The sequence below is a fragment of the Pan paniscus genome, chromosome 3 (assembly GCF_029289425.2).
Source record: "Pan paniscus chromosome 3, NHGRI_mPanPan1-v2.0_pri, whole genome shotgun sequence".
Lineage (NCBI taxonomy): Eukaryota > Metazoa > Chordata > Mammalia > Primates > Hominidae > Pan > Pan paniscus.
The window spans coordinates 179658848-179676752 of NC_073252.2; the positions used below are offsets into that span (position 1 = coordinate 179658848).

The window sequence follows — 17905 nt, forward strand, 5'->3', positions numbered from 1 at the left end:
ATAAAAATGACATTTTAGACTATTCTGAAATTAGAAGCATAAATAGAGAAATTCGGGGCCTAGTTTTCAAGAATAGATGCTAAGAGAATAAACAAAATTAAACCTGTCATTATGTAAAATTTTTATTTGCCCTGTGCATGATATTTTAATATGCATTTTATGGAGTTTGTAGGAAGTTTAATTTTTCGTTTGGAGTAAAAGATAGTGTTACACGGTATAGGTGATAAATCAGGTTATCATAGTTATGTGTGTGACCCTTAAAAGGTGAACACACTAAATATACCTCAAAGACAGAGCCATTAACCTTAAAGTGGATTGCAGATTTGGCCTGTGGGAAAAAGAAGTGCAAGCGAGGTGTAGAGGTTTTTATTAGTACTCCCACTATTTGGTTATAGGTATTAGAATATTTGAACATAACATTTATAGGCTAGCTCCATAGAGTCTCCTGGAAATCTTTATTTCACTGGTTTTTCAACTTGACTTCTGCCTTTCCTTTCTGAATTCATTTCTTACTGTCATACTACTGGCACCTAGAAGAATTTCTCTCGACTATTTTAACAAGCCTTCAGCTGACTGTTTTGCCTACACACCATATCAATTCCCACTTGTGTATCTTCACTCCTGTCTTTAAGACAATAAACAATGGAGAGAGTCAGATAGGAGTTTAAATTCCAGTTCTGCTATCATTTAGCCTTGTGTCTTTGTGCAAATTATTTAATCTCTGTGATTTCGAATATCTTTATTCATAAAATAAACACCTTCTGTGGTATTGTGGGGACTAGATCAGGTGGGTCTATTCCCCACATCTTGACCACAGAATGTTTGTTGCCACAGACAAAGCCCCATACTGAAATGGCTGATTAGAGACACCGTCCCTGCTCAGCTCATCTAGCTCACCTTGGGCAAATCATCAGAATTCCCTAAGTCCGGCCGCCTCACCCAACAACTCAGGGGGCAGACGTGGTGACTCAGCCTGGCTGCTGTTCTTCCAGATCCACATGCTCATTGCCTCAGCACAGCTGGGGAGAATTTCCCCACCCACATCATACTATATTTGTTCATGTATCATCTAGTAATGATTTTTTAGATTTCAAAAAGCAATATGATGCATTGAACAAGAGCTGCCTTCCAATCCTTTTATGCCTACACGCTAGGTGTTCGAGGGCAAAGGAAACAGCAGGTACTTGATAAAAGCTGATTACATAAATACTCTCCCCAATACAGTGTATAGCATTAACCTTAGCAATACTAAATCACTACAAGCAGCACATCTTCCAGACTTAATTTTCTTTGAGTCTATGACTGAATGTTGATATTCTTTGTATGACAAAACAATCTTTTATGTCAATATATCCACTGAAATTTTGTAGAATTTTTTACATTTATTTTCAGGTTATATATTAGTTTTTTAAACAAATGTATACAAAAGAATATCAAAAATCTCATTGTTATACTATTCATGTTACTCTTGCTATTTTTATAAAGAAAATAAAACGTATGCAAATGTAGACACATGTGTAACATAAAGTAATGACACCTTCCTGTCCTCAGTTATTCTATTCTAAGTTGGTCATTTTATCAGTTTTATGTTTTAGTCCAGAATATATCCATGCATATATATAGTAGCCTATGTGCACACACATTCTTTTCTTATTTATACCTTATAACATGCTAAATAAGTGCTCTATACCTCACTTTTTACTCTTTATAAAATATATATACAGGCCGGGTGCAGTGGCTCATGCCTGTAATCCCAGCACTTTGAGAGGCTGAGGAGGACAGATCACGAGGTCGGGAGTTCAAGACCAGCCTGGCCAATATGGTGAAACCCCGCCTCTACTAAAAATACACCTGTAGTCCCAGCTACTTGGGAGGCTGAGGCAGGAGAATCACTTGAACCTGGGAGGTGGAGGTTGCAATGAGCCAAGATTGTGCCACTGCACTCCAGCCTGAGTGATAGAGCAAGACTCCGTCTCAAAAAAAAAAAAAGTGTATACATATATATATATATAAAATGTACATATGTATTTGTATATATATATAAATACACGTGTGTGTGTGTGTGTGTGTGTGTGTGTGTGTGTGTATATTTTAGAGAGGAGTCTCACTATGTTGTCCAGGCTAGTCTGGAACTTCTAGGCTCAGGTAATCCACCTGCCTCAGCCCCCCAAAGTGCTGAGATTCCAAGTGTGAGCCACTGTGCCTGGCCTCACTTTTTACCCTTAATACTACTCCTTAGAAACATTTCCTTATAAGCTATGCAAAACCACACGACTTTTAAAAAGTGACTCCATAATATCCCATGATATGGCTATCTCATCATTTCCATTCTAGCTCCCTTTTCATAGTTTCATTAGCTTTTTCCAGTTGTTTGCTATTATCAATGCTGCTGCAATGTGCCTCCTTTAACTTTACATCTTGGCAAACTTATTTGAGTACATCCTAACTCTGTGATTAGGATCAAAAGGTATGTAAATTTATTTGTAGCTTATTTTATTTAAAAACGTTATAATCATTTTTCATGTTTAACCCTCCCAAAATCACTGCCCATTTTACAGATGAGAAAAAGCGGGTAATTTGGTCAGAACACATGATCGGTTAACGTGTAGAGACAAAATTAGCGCTGAAACCTGCCTGCATTCTTCATTTCTTTTCTATCACTTCAAGCTGCATTTCCAATGAATTCCAAAGAAAAGGTCATCTGGAAAATTGGGCGTCTTCAATAAATGGATTAAGGTGGTGGTTGACAAACCTTTGAAGAACTGCATGGAAAAAGATGCAAAGAAAGACATGCTGTGTTGTTTTTTTCCCCCACAGACTGACCTCTTTGGAGTTACAATAAAGCCAAGCTTTTTTCTTCCTTGTTTACCAGGTTCTATGACAGAGAATAAAGAGAAAGATATTCGTGTTGATGAAAATGATGACAGATAAAATGTGTTTGAAGGCTATAAAAGCTCCTTACATCTGGAGCAGCTGGCAGCCTGGGATTGGACTCTAAGGGGAGCTCATAGATATCTAATTTGAGCGACGGTTAAAAGTAAACTTGGGAACAGCTGATTCAGTGCAGTTATCTCTGGCTCTGGGAAGTTTTTGTGATGTTTAGAGGCTGGCACATAAAAATCCACATGACACATATTTGCTGAGTCTAATATCCTTATGAAAATGAACAGGGATGATTTACAGGAATATATTAGACACAGATGTTCTTATATAAACCAGGATATAACATGATATAGAAGGTAATGAGCCATTAAAATGGGCAGAAAATACTTGCTAATATTTTAATAATTATGTACATTAAAATACACAAATAACATACAAATATCAGTGGCTTAGAAATCAATTAGATTAGATAAATTGTTAGTCATTCAGCAAATAATTATGGCCTACTACAAATAAGGCATCTTGCTACAACTCACAAGACACAGAATCTTTGTACCTCAAGTGTATTTTAGGATCATACGCCGGGGATACTGTCTCCAAAATGAAGAAACCTAGTACTTTATTAAAAGCAGAGATGGGGTGGGCCAGGGCCACAAAGCTATTTAAGCTATTGTGATTTTAAGCACTGGACTGATCTTCAGCTCAAATTCCACATTGGAGATTTCAGCAATGAGGAAGGGGAAAAGGCAAGGGAAAGTTGACAACTTAGCTGGATAAACTTACATGACAGGATTCTGATAGGATAGGTCTCAAAGCTTCATTAGGAATTTTCATTCCAAGCTCTGATACATGCTGCCCTCATGACGCTTAAAATCTAGAGAATATGATGAGCATACACAGACTTCTCTAATATGAAATGGTATGTGATACATGTGATATGAGTCAATAAAATAAGTACAGCTAGAACAGTAGCAGCGGGGATGAAAAGAACAAAATGACTGAAGAACCGTTGCTCAGGAAGAAGCAACATGAGAGTTTTTAAGATTGGTGAAGGTGGTCTGGTGTGGTGGCTCATGCTTGTAATCCCAACACTTTGAGAGGCCGAGATGAGATGAGTGGATCACTTGAGGTCAGGAGTTCAAGACCAGCCTGGCCAACACAGTGAAACCTTGTCTCTACTAAAAATACAAATTAGCCTGTAATCCTGGCTACTCTGGAGGCTGAGGCAGAAGAATCACTTGAGCCCAGGAGGTGGAGGTTGCAATGAGCTGAGATCATGCCACTGCACTCCAGCCTGGGCCACAAAGCAAGACTATCTCAAAAAAAAAAAAAAAAAAAAGATTGTTGCAGGGGATGAAAGAAAAGTAAGAGGTGCAGCTCAGGATTTTGAATCTCTACTTGAGAGATAAGAAGAAAGGTGGTACTACTGGGGAGGATGCAAGGAAACGTGAGTTTGAAGTAGAGTTACAGCATGCTGAAGTCAATGAGCTGGCAGGGCTTCTGTGCAGAAATATCCAGCAGACCTTCGGAAATGCATAAGTGAAGGCTCTAAAGCAGTAACAGCACAAGGGTCACATGTTTGATTTTAATCTGCTTAGAAAGGATACTTGAATACATGGGTGAGGGTAGGAATATATGCAAAATAACACGGAGAGGAAAAGAAAATAGACCGGGATGAGCTGTCCATCTCACTGAAGCAGGAACCAATGCAGGAATGAAATAGTGATAAGGTTAATGAGCCTAGACAGGAAGGAGATCTGAGAAGAACTGAATGATTTGAGATGATTTGAGATATAAAATATACCTTGCAAACAAAGGAAGTCAAGGACTGAGAAAGTGCCATTTAATTTGGTCCTGTTGGAAGTAAATGCTCAGTGCCGCCAAGTGAAAATAGCACTCAGGCAAAAATTTTCTCAGCAAGGCAATTTACTTCTATAGAAGGTTGCATCTTGTGGATGGAGCAATGGCGAGAGCACACCGGACAAGGAAGGGGAAGGGGGTCTTATTCCTAACCCAGTAGTCCCTACTGCTGTGTCTTTTCCCTATTGGCTAGGGTTAGACCGCACAGTCTAAGCTAATTCCAAATGGCTATTTTAAAGAGAGCAAGGGTACGAGTCAGAGTGGTGGGGTAAGTAGTTTTGGCGGGAAGGACAGTTACAGAACAGGTGACCAAGGATGCCTAAGGACAGAACAGGCGATAGAGGCTAGGAGGGGGTTGTTTACTGAAACTAGGGGCAAGGAGGGTAAAGAATGAGGAAGTCAAACTTTAAAATGGAGAACAAAGAACAGGGAAGCTGAACATACTGACATATTGGTTCTTTGAAGAGGAACTCAGAACTCATTGTACTTAACAATTTGTCTCTCTCTTGGATTTTAAAGGAAGTTAACAGGCTAAACTTTGAAGAGGAATTTACTGTATCCTACAGTCCATAGGATGTGATTGGTGCTATTCACACTTGAGCTTAGCCAGGAGGCTGAGAAGCAATGTGATTGGTGATGTTCAATGGAGAAGATGGTGGTAGAGCAAAAGCCAAATCGCCTCTTAGCCTTGTCTATTGCGATCACCTCTCAACTGCACTTTCTACTTCTAACCTTTCCTTTCTTCAACCATCCTTCTTTCTACCCAAAGTTATCTTTCTAAAAGCCAAATTTAGTGGTATCACTCCTTTGGTTAAAATGTTTTGATGGCTCCCATTGCCTGAAGACTTCAAAGTTCTCCCAATTGAGGTGACACTCAACTGACACCTTTTGCTACAATCAACTCTATATTATTTGCCCTTCCTTAGAAGGTCCTAATTTTTAATACCTTTTGCCTTTGCTAATACTGGCCCTTCAAAATAAAATACCTCCTAATCTCTACCAATGGCCTCACAACCTATCTCAGGTATCTCCTCCTGTGTGAGGACACCCCTAATCCTGCAGGCAAAATGAATGCCTCCTTTCAATGCTTCCATAGAACTTTTCAGGGGTTGCTATTGGGTTATTATATCATGTTAACTAAATAATGATTTGTTTATATATCGTGTCTCTCCTAATGTGGTACAAAACATATGACAGTATTATATTCATTCTTATAGCCCCGGTACCCAGCATTGTCCACATATGTTGTTTTTCATTGCTTTTGAATGAATGAATGCATAAAATGGCTGCTAAAATATAAGATGTTTGGGAATGTAGAGAGCTGAGCATGTTTGAAGGCAGAACAGAAGGAATAAGTCAAGGGAAAAGATGGCTAACGCTGAGAGAGGGAAAGGAGGAGATAATTAATGAGCTACATCCCGAAGAAGACAGGATGAATGATATAAATAACAAAGATGGTGAAGTGAGACTTGGGAAGAAAAAGAGACAAATTGTCAACTGAACCAGGAGACCGTGGACAGGAGACCATAAGTGAATTGACAGTCATTGAGCCCCTTTTAGGCACCAGGTACTGGGATAGGTTCTTTATGTGTCTTTGCTCATTATGTAGCATTACAAGCCTTGTAACCTGTCCATTTACAGATGACCAGGCCAAATTGAAGGGTTTTAGAATTTGGTTTTAGTCACGGAAGTCAAGTTTGAGCCCTGGGCCGTTTTCTTCCAGTCTCCTGCTTTTTCCATGAAATAAAAATTGTCAGTGGTTGGAGGCCACACTAGGAGATCAGGAGGACAAGGCATTTTCAACTGTTAGAAGGCAAAATTAAAATGACTTAGAGTGCATCTGGGCTGGGTTAGTAGATAAGTGAAGCCAGAAGGCTGCTTACATTCACATAGGCATATTTTATCCTGCTCCTTTACCAGTTTGGGCTGAGAAAGAAAAGGCTACTGTTATGTTTTAGAGTTTGCAATAATCTTCTGAATGTTTGCAGCACATTCCCTTGGATTCAGAAAGACTGTATTAGATACTTTATTTCACAAATACCCACGAAGCACATGCTATTATGTGCTCAGTATGGGGAATTTCTTGTGAGATATCAAATAAGAATCAGACATAGTCCTTAAGGAAAAGATATTTTAATGGAGTTTTGATAGAAAGAAAATCACTATTCCATGAGAAGAATATTATACATGCTGTAAAAGTGATTCAAAGAAAAAGATGAGACAATAATTGATCTGAATCTAATGATATATTTGGAAGAGATTATGTTAAACGAAGAAGGCAGAATAGCCATTCCATCAGAAAGAAAGGAATGCAAGAAAGGAGAGAGGAGAAGCAGAGAGGGGAGGGGAGGAGGGAAGGGGAGGGGAAGGGGGGAGGGGAGGAGAGAAAAGAGGAGGGGAGAGGAGAGGAGAGGAGAACACAGAAGATTGACTGTGAGGAACAGGAAGGTGATTCAGGGAGCCAGAGGTAGTCCAGTGTGTATCACTGGAAAAGGCTAAGATTAAACACCACGAGTAACGTGTACAATTTTGAGTTACAGGCTAAGATATTATTAAGATCCGTACCCAGCAGGCATTAGGGAGCCACTGAGGCTTGAAGAAAACTCCAATACAGGCAGTGTGATTTTACAGATTTGGGTCAAGTTTATTATTCAAGTAAAATCCTTCTGTGGCTTCTCATTGCTGTTAGAATAAAGTCTAAAATCCGTATCAGGCCCCTTCAAGTCATACATCACCTGGTTTCAACCAAGCAGATTTTTAACTCATGATGCTGCTCCCAGCCCTCCCACCCCAGGGGTTTAACATATTCTGCTCCCCCTAAAAGACTCTCTCCCCTTCTTCCCTTGGGAAATGCCCCACTTTCTCTCAAATCTCAACATACACATCACTTTCTCAGGAAGAATTTATCCTCTGATATTCTAGGCTAGATTAGTTCCTCTAGTTATACCTTCAAGGCAAACTGTCCTTTCTAACATCGAATTAGAATTATAATTCTATAGGTATTTGGATCATTACTTGTTTAATGCCCATCTGCAAAATTAAACTGTAAATTCCATGAAAGCAGGAACTATGTAAAACCAGCTAATAAACATTATCTCCATGTCTAACACAGAAGAGTAATACATAAATCAGCTCAAGCCTATGAATGATTGAAGATGACTTATTTGATGTAAGGCCCTGAGATGAAAAGATAAGGAAGCTGCTGAGACATCTAGTAAAAGGGTTATTGAAAGTATGACACAAATAGAAATGGAGAAGTGTGTTTGAGATGTATTTTAAGAGTAGAAGCAGGCCAGGCATGGTGGCTCACACCTGCAATCTCAGCACTTTGGGAGGCTGAGGGAGGCCGATCACGAGGTCAGGAGATCGAGACCACCCTGGCCAACATGGTGAAACCCCGTCTCTACTAAAATTACAAAAATTAGCTGGGCATGGTGGTGCGTGCTCGTAATCCCAGCTACTTGGAAGGCTGAGACAGGAGAATCGTTTGAACCTGGGAGGCAGAGGTTGCAGTGGCCAGGATCGCGCCACTGCAATCCAGCCTGGTGACAGCAAGACTCCGTCTAAAAACAAACAAACAAAAAAAAGGTAGAAGCAGCAGGACTTGGAATTTATTGAATGGATTATGTCTAAGTAACTTGAGAGGCCTGATTTAAAAAAATTTAGCATGTTCCATTGGTTTTCTATCTTTCCTGATTTTAAAGAAATCCTTTCTCAGGTCTGTTACAGTATCTCCCAATAGCCATTCCTTTTATCCTATGCATTCTTTATAGAACAGTCTAAAAATATTTATTGAGCACCTACTATGTGCCTGGCGCTCTTATGGGTGCTTGAACACATCAGCAAACAAAGCAAGCAAAGGTCCCTACATTCGTGGAGCTTACATTTTTGGCAGAAAGGTACAGAACCTAAAGGGTAAACTGCAGATATAAGCATATTATAGTATGCATTCAAAGGCGGTAGGTATAGGAAAAAGAAAAGTAGAACAGTGTAAAAGGGATCGATAGAAACAGCCCAGTGGCACTACCCCAGTTATCTATAGCACATAACATGTATTAATTTTAAAAGCATCTCTCTTTTTTTTGTTTGTTTTACTTTTAATGAAACCCAGAAACTTTCCAAGTAGGCATTCAGTGAAATGTAATTGCTCTTTTTCTCATCTGTTTCTTGGAGATAAAATCCTCAAGGTCAGAGAAGAAGCAAGATATCACAGAAGCAGGAAGAAAGCTCCTGGTTGGAGCTGGGAGGAAGAGTTCTGCACCAGCACCCTACACATCAGTTCAGGAGCTCTCAGCTCCTCTCCCAACTCAGCGCTCAGCATCTCAGCATAGTTCCTCAGACTTCTTTTTTTTTTTTTTTGAGACAGGGTCTTGCTCTGTGGCCCAGGCTGGAATTCAGTGGCATGATCTCAGTTCACTGAAACCTCCGCCTCCCAGGTTCAAGTGATTCTCACGCCTCAACCTCCCGAGAGGCCGGGACTGCAGGTGCCCACCATGACACTTGGCTAATTTTTGTGTTTTTAGTAGAGACAGGGTTTCACCATGTTGGTCAGGCTGGTCTCAAACTCCTGACCTCAAATGATCCACCCACTTCAGCCTCCCAAAGTGCTGGGATTACAGGCATGAGCCACCGTGCCCGGCCTGTTCCTCAGGTTTCTAACCAACTCCTTAATTTTGTTATTATATTTTCTTAGGCTGAAAATATTTTCTTAAGCTACTTTTGTGTTTCTCACTTTTCATCAGTTTCTTCTCTCTAAAAGTCTTTCATGGACTTACTAACCTACAGGAAAGCACTGGACAATGCATTTTATTTGTGGGTGAAAGTTATTTTAAATAACTAGTGTGCTACATTTAATTTTTCATTCATGAATTATAATTTTTCATGGCTTTCTGAATAGTATTAATAAAATTTGCATATTCATTCTAACAGTAAATAACATAATAAAAGATAATAAATATTTAATAGCTTTTCCTTAACTTTTAGAAAACAGTTGGAACAATTCAACCTGTTAAGACACTGTTTACTTAGAAACTTTCTCAAAGCAGAAGGTAAATATATTTTTTAATTGCTCATTACCTAAACAGTAAGAAAAGAATAAATTAACTTCTTCATTATCTTAGTCTACAGGAAGACTATTTTTTAAACGAAAGAACAGTTTGTTAAATAGATTCCAATTATTTATATCAGTTAAAGCTTAACTACAACAAGTTTAAAAGTCAAATATTCAATTATTATTTTCATTTATTCCCAATAATGGAGTTATTTTGTTAAATTAAATGTCCTGATTATTTTGGCTTTGGGCAGACATGACTTTAATGTGTTTATAGGTTTTCAATTAATACATCAGTAATTTCCATAAAATTCTAGATGCTTGACTTCTCCTTTAAAAAAAAAAAGAAGTTTAATACTCCTCATTTATTCCTATCTGTCTGCCTCATTCATGTGTATATTTATATTCCCCTCTGTCCCTGAAGGTATATAAATTGACAATCTCAATTCATTGATCAAAGAAAAAGTATCAGAAATGGACCCTATTCCTCAAAAGGCTTGCAACGTGGTAAGAGTGACAAAAAATAAATAATAAATTCAAAAAATAATTAAATACAAAAAGGCAACTTTAATAGGATGTTAACTTTGTTTCTTCTGCATATATTGAATTTTCAGATGAGATACTATCCCCACTCCCCAAAATAAAACAAAACCTGGGAGCAATGCCATAGGTGCCAAACCACCTCAAAGGTCTGAAACAGACATTGAAGACTGATCCAGTGCGAGAGGATAAGAATTCCTTTGGGAAGTTGTTGGGGAGTTGTGGTACCATGATACCAGGCAGGGGAGTGTTTCCTTGTAAATTCCTTGTAAACTTAATTCAGTTGAGGAGGACTTAAGGGGTAGCCACCCAAAATGTTTAGTGTGTGTCTTTGGCATCTCAGGAACCCAGAGACTGATGTCTGACTTTTCCAGCACCAAAGTGGTGGCCAACTGGAACAGAAAGAGCTGAGCTGGGAGTGAGCTACACAACCATCATCAGGTTCCTCCCCAGCAGAAGCAAAGCAGGTGTGTGTGTGTGTGTGTGTGTGTGTCTGGTGTATTGGGAAGAAAATATTAGAAAAAGATTGGAGGTTTTCGTTTGACCCTGAATTCAACTTTTTAAAGCCAAACCTGAGGGGCCATTAACTTTTTACCTGAGAGTAATCTTGAAAAGTATGAGATTACTTGATATTTTTACCCCAAGGTCTGGAACTACAGTTTGTTGAAAGTAGTTTGAAAGGTGGCAGGAGAAGGAAATGATGACGTTGTTGCCTTCGGGTGCCCTTCCTAGTCCTGTTCATTAGATGAAGTGACACAATCGATCGGCATGTGGGACCACCAAGGTTGTTCACTATGAAATACAGAAAATTATTTTTTTTATTTTTATTTTATTATTATTATACTTTAGTTTTAGGGTACATGTGCACAATGTGCAGGTTAGTTACATATGTATACATGTGCCATGCTGGTGTGCTGCACCCATTAACTCGTCATTTAGCATTAGGTATATCTCCTAATGCTATCCCTCCCCCCCCCCGACCCCACAACAGTCCCCAGAGTGTGATGTTCCCCTTCCAGTGTCCATGTGTTCTCATTGTTCAGTTCCCACCTATGAGTGAGAATATGCGGTGTTTGGTTTTTTCTTCTTGTGATAGTTTACTGAGAATGATGATTTCCAATTTCCTCCATGTCCCTACAAAGGACATGAACTCATCATTTTTTATGGCTGCATAGTATTCCATGGTGTATATGTGCCACATTTTCTTAATCCAGTCTATCATTGTTGGACATTTGGGTTGGTTCCAAGTCTTTGCTATTGTGAATAGTGCCGCAATAAACATATGTTTGCATATGTCTTTATAGCAGCATGATTTATAGTCCTTTGGGTATATACCCAGTAATGGGTTGGCTGGATCAAATGGTATTTCTAGTTCTAGATCCCTGAGGAATCGCCACACTGACTTCCACAATGATTGAACTAGGTTACAGTCCCACCAACAGTGTAAAAGTGTTCCTATTTCTCCACATCCTCTCCAGCACCTGTTGTTTCCAGACTTTTTAATGATTGCCATTTTAACTGGTATGAGATGGTATCTCATTGTGGTTTGGATTTGCATTTCTCTGATGGCCAGTGATGGTGAGCATTTTTTCATGTGTTTTTTGGCTGCATAAATGTCTTCTCTTGAGAAGTGTCTGTTCATATCCTTCGCCCACTTTTTGATGGGGTTGTTTGTTTTTTCCTTGTAAATTTGTTTGAGTTCATTGTAGATTCTGGATATTAGCCGTTTGTCAGATGAGTAGGTTGTGAAAATTTTCTCCCATTTTGTAGGTTGCCTGTTCACTCTGATGGTAGTTTCTTTTGCTGTGCAGAAGCTCTTTAGTTTAATTAGATCCCATTTGTCAATTTTGGCTTTTGTTGCCATAGCTTTTGGTGTTTTAGACATGAAGTCCTTGCCCATGCCTATGTCCTGAATGGTAATGCCTAGGTTTTCTTCTAGGGTTTTTATGGTTTTAGGTCTAACGTTTAAGTCTTTAATCCATCTTGAATTGATTTTTGTATAAGGTGTTAGGAAGGGATCCAGTTTCAGCTTTCTCCATATGGCTAGCCAGTTTTCCCAGCACCATTTATTAAATAGGGAATCCTTTCCCCATTGCTTGTTTTTCTCAGGTTTGTCAAAGATCAGATAGTTGTAGATATGTGGCATTATTTCTGAGGGCTCTGTTCTGTTCCATTGATCTATATCTCTGTTTTCATAACAGTACCATGCTGTTTTGGTTACTGTAGGCTTGTAGTAGAGTTTGAAGTCAGGTAGCATGATGCCTCCAGCTTTGTTCTTTTGGCTTAGGATTGACTTGGCAGTGCGGGCTCTTTTTTGGTTCCATATGAACTTTAAAGTAGTTTTTTCCAATTCTGTGAAGAAAGTCATTGGTAGCTTGATGGGGATGGCATTGAATCTATAAATTCCCTTGGGCAGTATGGCCATTTTTACAATATCGATTCTTCCTACCCATGAGCATGGAATGTCCTTCCATTTGTTTGTATCCTCTGTAATTTCATTGAGCAGTGGTTTGTAGTTCTCCTTGAAGAGCTCCTTCACGTCCCTTGTAAGTTGGATTCCTAGGTATTTTATTCTCTTTGAAGCAATTGTGAATGGGAGTTCACTCATGATTTGGCTCTCTGTTTGTCTGTTATTGGTGTATAAGAATGCTTGTGATTTTTGTACATTGATGTTGTATCCTGAGACTTTGCTGAAGTTGCTTATCAGCTTAAGGAGATTTTGGGCTGAGACAATGGGGTTTTCTAGATATACAATCATGTCATCTGCAAACAGGGACAATTTGACTTCCTCTTTTCCTAATTGAATACCCTTTATTTCCTTCTCCTGCCTAATTGCCCTGGCCAGAACTTCCAACACTATGTTGAATAGGAGTGGTGAGAGAGGGCATCCCTGTCTTGTGCCAGTTTTCAAAGAGAATGCTTCCAGTTTTTGTCCATTCAGTATGATATTGGCTGTGGGTTTGTCATAGATAGCTCTTATTATTTTGAGATACGTCCCATCAATACCTAATTTATTGAGAGTTTTTAGCATGAAGGTTGTTGAATTTTGTCAAAGGCCTTTTCTGCATCTATTGAGATAATCATGTGGTTTTTGTCTTTGGTTCTGTTTATATGCTGGATTACATTTATTGATTTGCATATATTGAACCAGCCTTGCATCCCAGGGATGAAGCCCACTTGATCATGGTGGATAAGCTTTTTGATGTGCTGCTGGATTCGGTTTGCCAGTATTTTATTGAGGATTTTTGCATCAATGTTCATCAAAGTTATTGGTCTAAAATTCTCTTTTTTTGGTTCTGTCTCTGCCCGGCTTTGTTATCAGGATGATGCTGGCCTCACAAAATGAGTTAGGGAGGATTCCCTCTTTTTCTATTGATTGGAATAGTTTCAGAAGGAATGGTACCAATTCCTCCTTGTACCTCTGGTAGAATTCAGCTGTGATTCCATCTGGTCCTGGACGCTTTTTGGTTGCTAAGCTATTGATTATTGCCACAATTTCAGAGCCTGTTATTGGTCTATTCAGAAATTCAACTTCTTCCTGGTTTAGTCTTGGGAGGGTGTATGTGTCGAGGAATTTATCCATTTCTTCTAGATTTTCTAGTTTATTTGCGTAGAGGTGTTTGTAGTATTCTCTGATGGTAGTTTGTATTTCTGTGGGATTGGTGGTGATATCCCCTTTATCATTTTTTATTGTGTCTATTTGATTCTTCTCTCTTTTCTTCTTTATTAGTCTTTCTAGTGGTCTATCAATTTTGTTGATCCTTTCAAAAACCAGCTCCTGGATTCATTAATTTTTTGAAGGGTTTTTTGTGTCTCTATTTCCTTCAGTTCTGCTCCGATTTTCGTTATTTCTTGCCTTCTGCTAGCTTTTGAATGTGTTTGCTCTTGCTTTTCTAGTTCTTTTAATTGTGATGTTAGGGTGTCAATTTTGGATCTTTCCTGCTTTCTCTTGTGGGCATTTAGTGCTATAAATTTCCCTCTACACACTGCTTTGAATGTGTCCCAGAGATTCTGGTATGTTGTGTCTTTGTTCTCATTGGTTTCAAAGAACATCTTTATTTCTGCCTTCATTTTGTTATGTACCCAGTAGTCATTCAGGAGCAGGTTGTTCAGTTTCCATGTAGTTGAGCGGTTTTGAGTGAGTTTCTTAATCCTGAGTTCTAGTTTGATTGCACTGTGGTCTGAGAGATAGTTTGTTATAATTTCTGTTCTTTTACATTTGCTGAGGAGAGGTTTACTTCCAACTATGTGGTCAATTTTGGAATAGGTGTGGTGCGGTGCTGAAAAAAATGTATATTCTGTTGATTTGGGGTGGAGAGTTCTGTAGATGTCTATTAGGTCCGCTTGTTGCAGTTATTAAACCAAATAAAAGAGATGAGTGTGCATTGCAGAGAACAACACAATTTTCATGAAAACAAAATGAAAAAAGGTTGGAAAAGAGTTGGGGACCAGTTACAGAAAACTTTAGAGTTTGGACATCATAAAGTCTGGGGACACATTAAACCGTGGCCATGTTGACTAAAAAGTTCAGTGGATCATTCTGCAAAACTAATTAAAACCTGAAAACTGACTTTGGACATAGAGAATAAAAATACACTATGGCTTCAAATGCTCTGCATTTTCTTTAAGAAATTTGTATTAAGTGGCTTATCAAAGCCGATTATTAGCCCCCACTATTAAATATACCAAGTAAATCAAGATGTAAACAAACATATTAAACTACCATTTCATTAAGGGCACAGTTTGAAAGTTAATTGGATAAGAAGTGAATAAAGACAGGAAAGGAAACAGTGTGAGTGAGTGGTTCAAAAGAAATGATAGACTGGAAACATCATTTGAAGAGCAATACAGCGAGGAAGTAGATCAAAAGATACCGCTTCCCAGGGGTTTCTTGTGTCATTTTAAATAATTTTTAATATATGGAGGTAAGCATGGATCTAGGAACAAAATTTTGAACTTAAAATCAGTGGGTAAAAACTGTTGTTGTAGCTAGTTGTACATCAAACTCCTGAGTATATTAACTGTACATTCATTATATGAGTATACTAATTTATGCTAATTGTTGGGAAAGACAGTCCCCCCTCAGTCTCTTGGGCTCTTACATGTCTTACTGGGTTTATCAAGAATGCAAAGCACTGACTGCTGTTTTCTGGGGCTATTTCTCAGGGTCATGTTTGCAGAGCAACCTAGAGAGATGATGTCAAGTCTCTCTCTGGGACAAAGAGCTTGTTTTCTTACTGCTTGCTTTAAAACCAATGGATTCCCCAAATTCAGTGTTCCCTGGCTACAGGCAAACCCACTGTGCATATAGCATCCATCTCGCCCCTCCACATCACTCCCATGAGATCTGAAGAAGGGACAAAGGAAACAACACAAACATGATGATGCTCATGCTGCTGATGGACCTTTGAGTGTTGAAGTCCTTTGTTTCTGACCCAGGAGTCTTGTGTTTTGTGCCAGTATCCATGAAGCATTAATTAGCTAGTTTACTAGCTTGTATGCAGGGTGAAATCTCAGACCTGAGAATCATCATTGATATGTGTAGTCTTTACCACGCGCATGACTTCCCCTGGTTGGGTATATCACTCAAGAATATTCAAAATACTGTATTTGGAATATTACATTATGCTACTAGTCTAATCATTCCTTACTTCTTGGAGAACTGTTCATTGTTAATGCCTCAAAGCAAATTAGTAACATGTATATACCTGAATAATTCAGAATCCTTTTCTTACTTTTTTTACATATTCATCTTTTAAATAAGCTTGATCAACAATTTCTCATCATTTGAACCTCCCAACTCTTCCCCTTTTCACCAGTTTGTATTGGCTCTCTTTCTCCTCCAGAGACCTGAACACACAAAACACACAACTTGAATTAAAAATAGAGAGCTGGTCTGTTGGGGTTCTCTTCTCTACTCATACTGTGACATTGATTGCAACTTGAACATGTCAAGGAGTTACCTCAACCTTATAACAATATATAAAATAATAAACAGATGTGGCAACATAAAAATATTGCTATAATCTTATAAACGGCAGGTTGAAGTAAGATAATTATGAGGATGAATAGCCTTATTGGTGTCAAATACAATAGTATTTTCAGTAAGTGTGTGACAGAGCATCTTCTATTCCTTTGCAACCAATAGTGAAGACTGGTGGAAATATGAACTTTTTCTCAGATTCATAAAGGCATAAGAAGAGATAGTGACATAATTATAATTATATTAAGAAGCATGGTTGATTGGTTGTCAGCACACTTACATTTAACAGTCTTGGGTGTTTTTACATGATAATGGCATAATGACAGTAATGAACTTAGAAGTTATTCTTAGCAAAGTATCACAGCAGAGTGCAATCGATTTCTGCAGAAGCTATAGATGCAATCTCCAACCTTATAGGTTATTGTAAATGCAAAGCACCAATTCTCATTCATAACTACTTAATTAAAGAACATTATTGGTTTACCTGTAATTGCTTTAATTTATCACAGTGTTACAATTTATAAGTAATGTGTGTTATTCTTCAGTAGTTTTATTGTAATTACACATAATTTACAATTCACATTACCGGATTTCTAATTAGCCTCTAAATATTCTTGGTTATAAAAATGAAAATACTATTTTAAGGAGAACAGGATAATTAACAATGTATTAAATCTATTGGCTGTCAAGCATTTAACAAACAATAAAGTCAACTAATTCAGGCAATTTAGATGATGGGTTATAAAATTTTATAAAGTTATGGAGTGCAACTTAGTCATTCCTTGAGGTGCCACCATTAATAACACTGTTTCAAATTAATCTTGTTAGAACTCTGGTCAACATTTTATTTGGCAAAGCAACACATCCAGCATCTCCTTTTATGTTTGGGTGGATGGCACTGGAGAGGGACTGGTGTAGACATCAATCAGAATATTCCTAAACAAGCTTTCCTAATGTTACAGTTTCCAAGTTACTTGATTCAGAAGGTGGAATAGTGAAAATTTCAATCTATTGAATCTATTTTGATTCTAGAGATTGGGAAAGATAATGTGGTTAGCTTAGTAAAATCACTATTTTGAATTTTCTTCAAAGTTTGTAAACAGCCTTGTTTTGGCATGATGTTGCAGTAGGCCAAAGTCACATGACCTCACCCTTTCACTTGAAGATAACTAATGAAAGACACATGGTGAACCATAAATGTTCTATAGAATATGCAGCCACCTATACAGTGTGTTTTGAAAAGTCTTTAAAATTCAGTATCTTTTAAATAAACCTGAAATTTCTATTATTAGAAACAATCCTTGCGGTTAGGCATTGATCCAGAAAGCTTCCATAAATGCAACTATAGTATGTACAGTGAATGAAATATGAATGGTCTTTATCACTGAATTCACGAGAATTCATTTTTAGATGAGATGATATCAGGCAAGAGGTAGAAGGGACAGAGAAAATACTGTCAGAAAATAAAGAAGAGAAGAAAGTTCTGTTGAGGCAAGAAACCTAGCTAAAGTAACATAAAACTATGTATGGTAGGGTGGGGATATGTCCAGCAACCCAAAGAACCTTGTGACATTTCTGTATACCAGGAC

General features: G+C 38.2%; 1 protein-coding gene across 1 annotated transcript in view; it reads left to right on the forward strand.

The window, feature by feature from the left end:
- TENM3 (teneurin transmembrane protein 3) overlaps window positions 1-17905 on the forward strand; it is a 2735422-nt gene that overhangs the window by 1844740 nt on the left and 872777 nt on the right. The gene's annotated exons all lie outside the window — the stretch shown is intronic.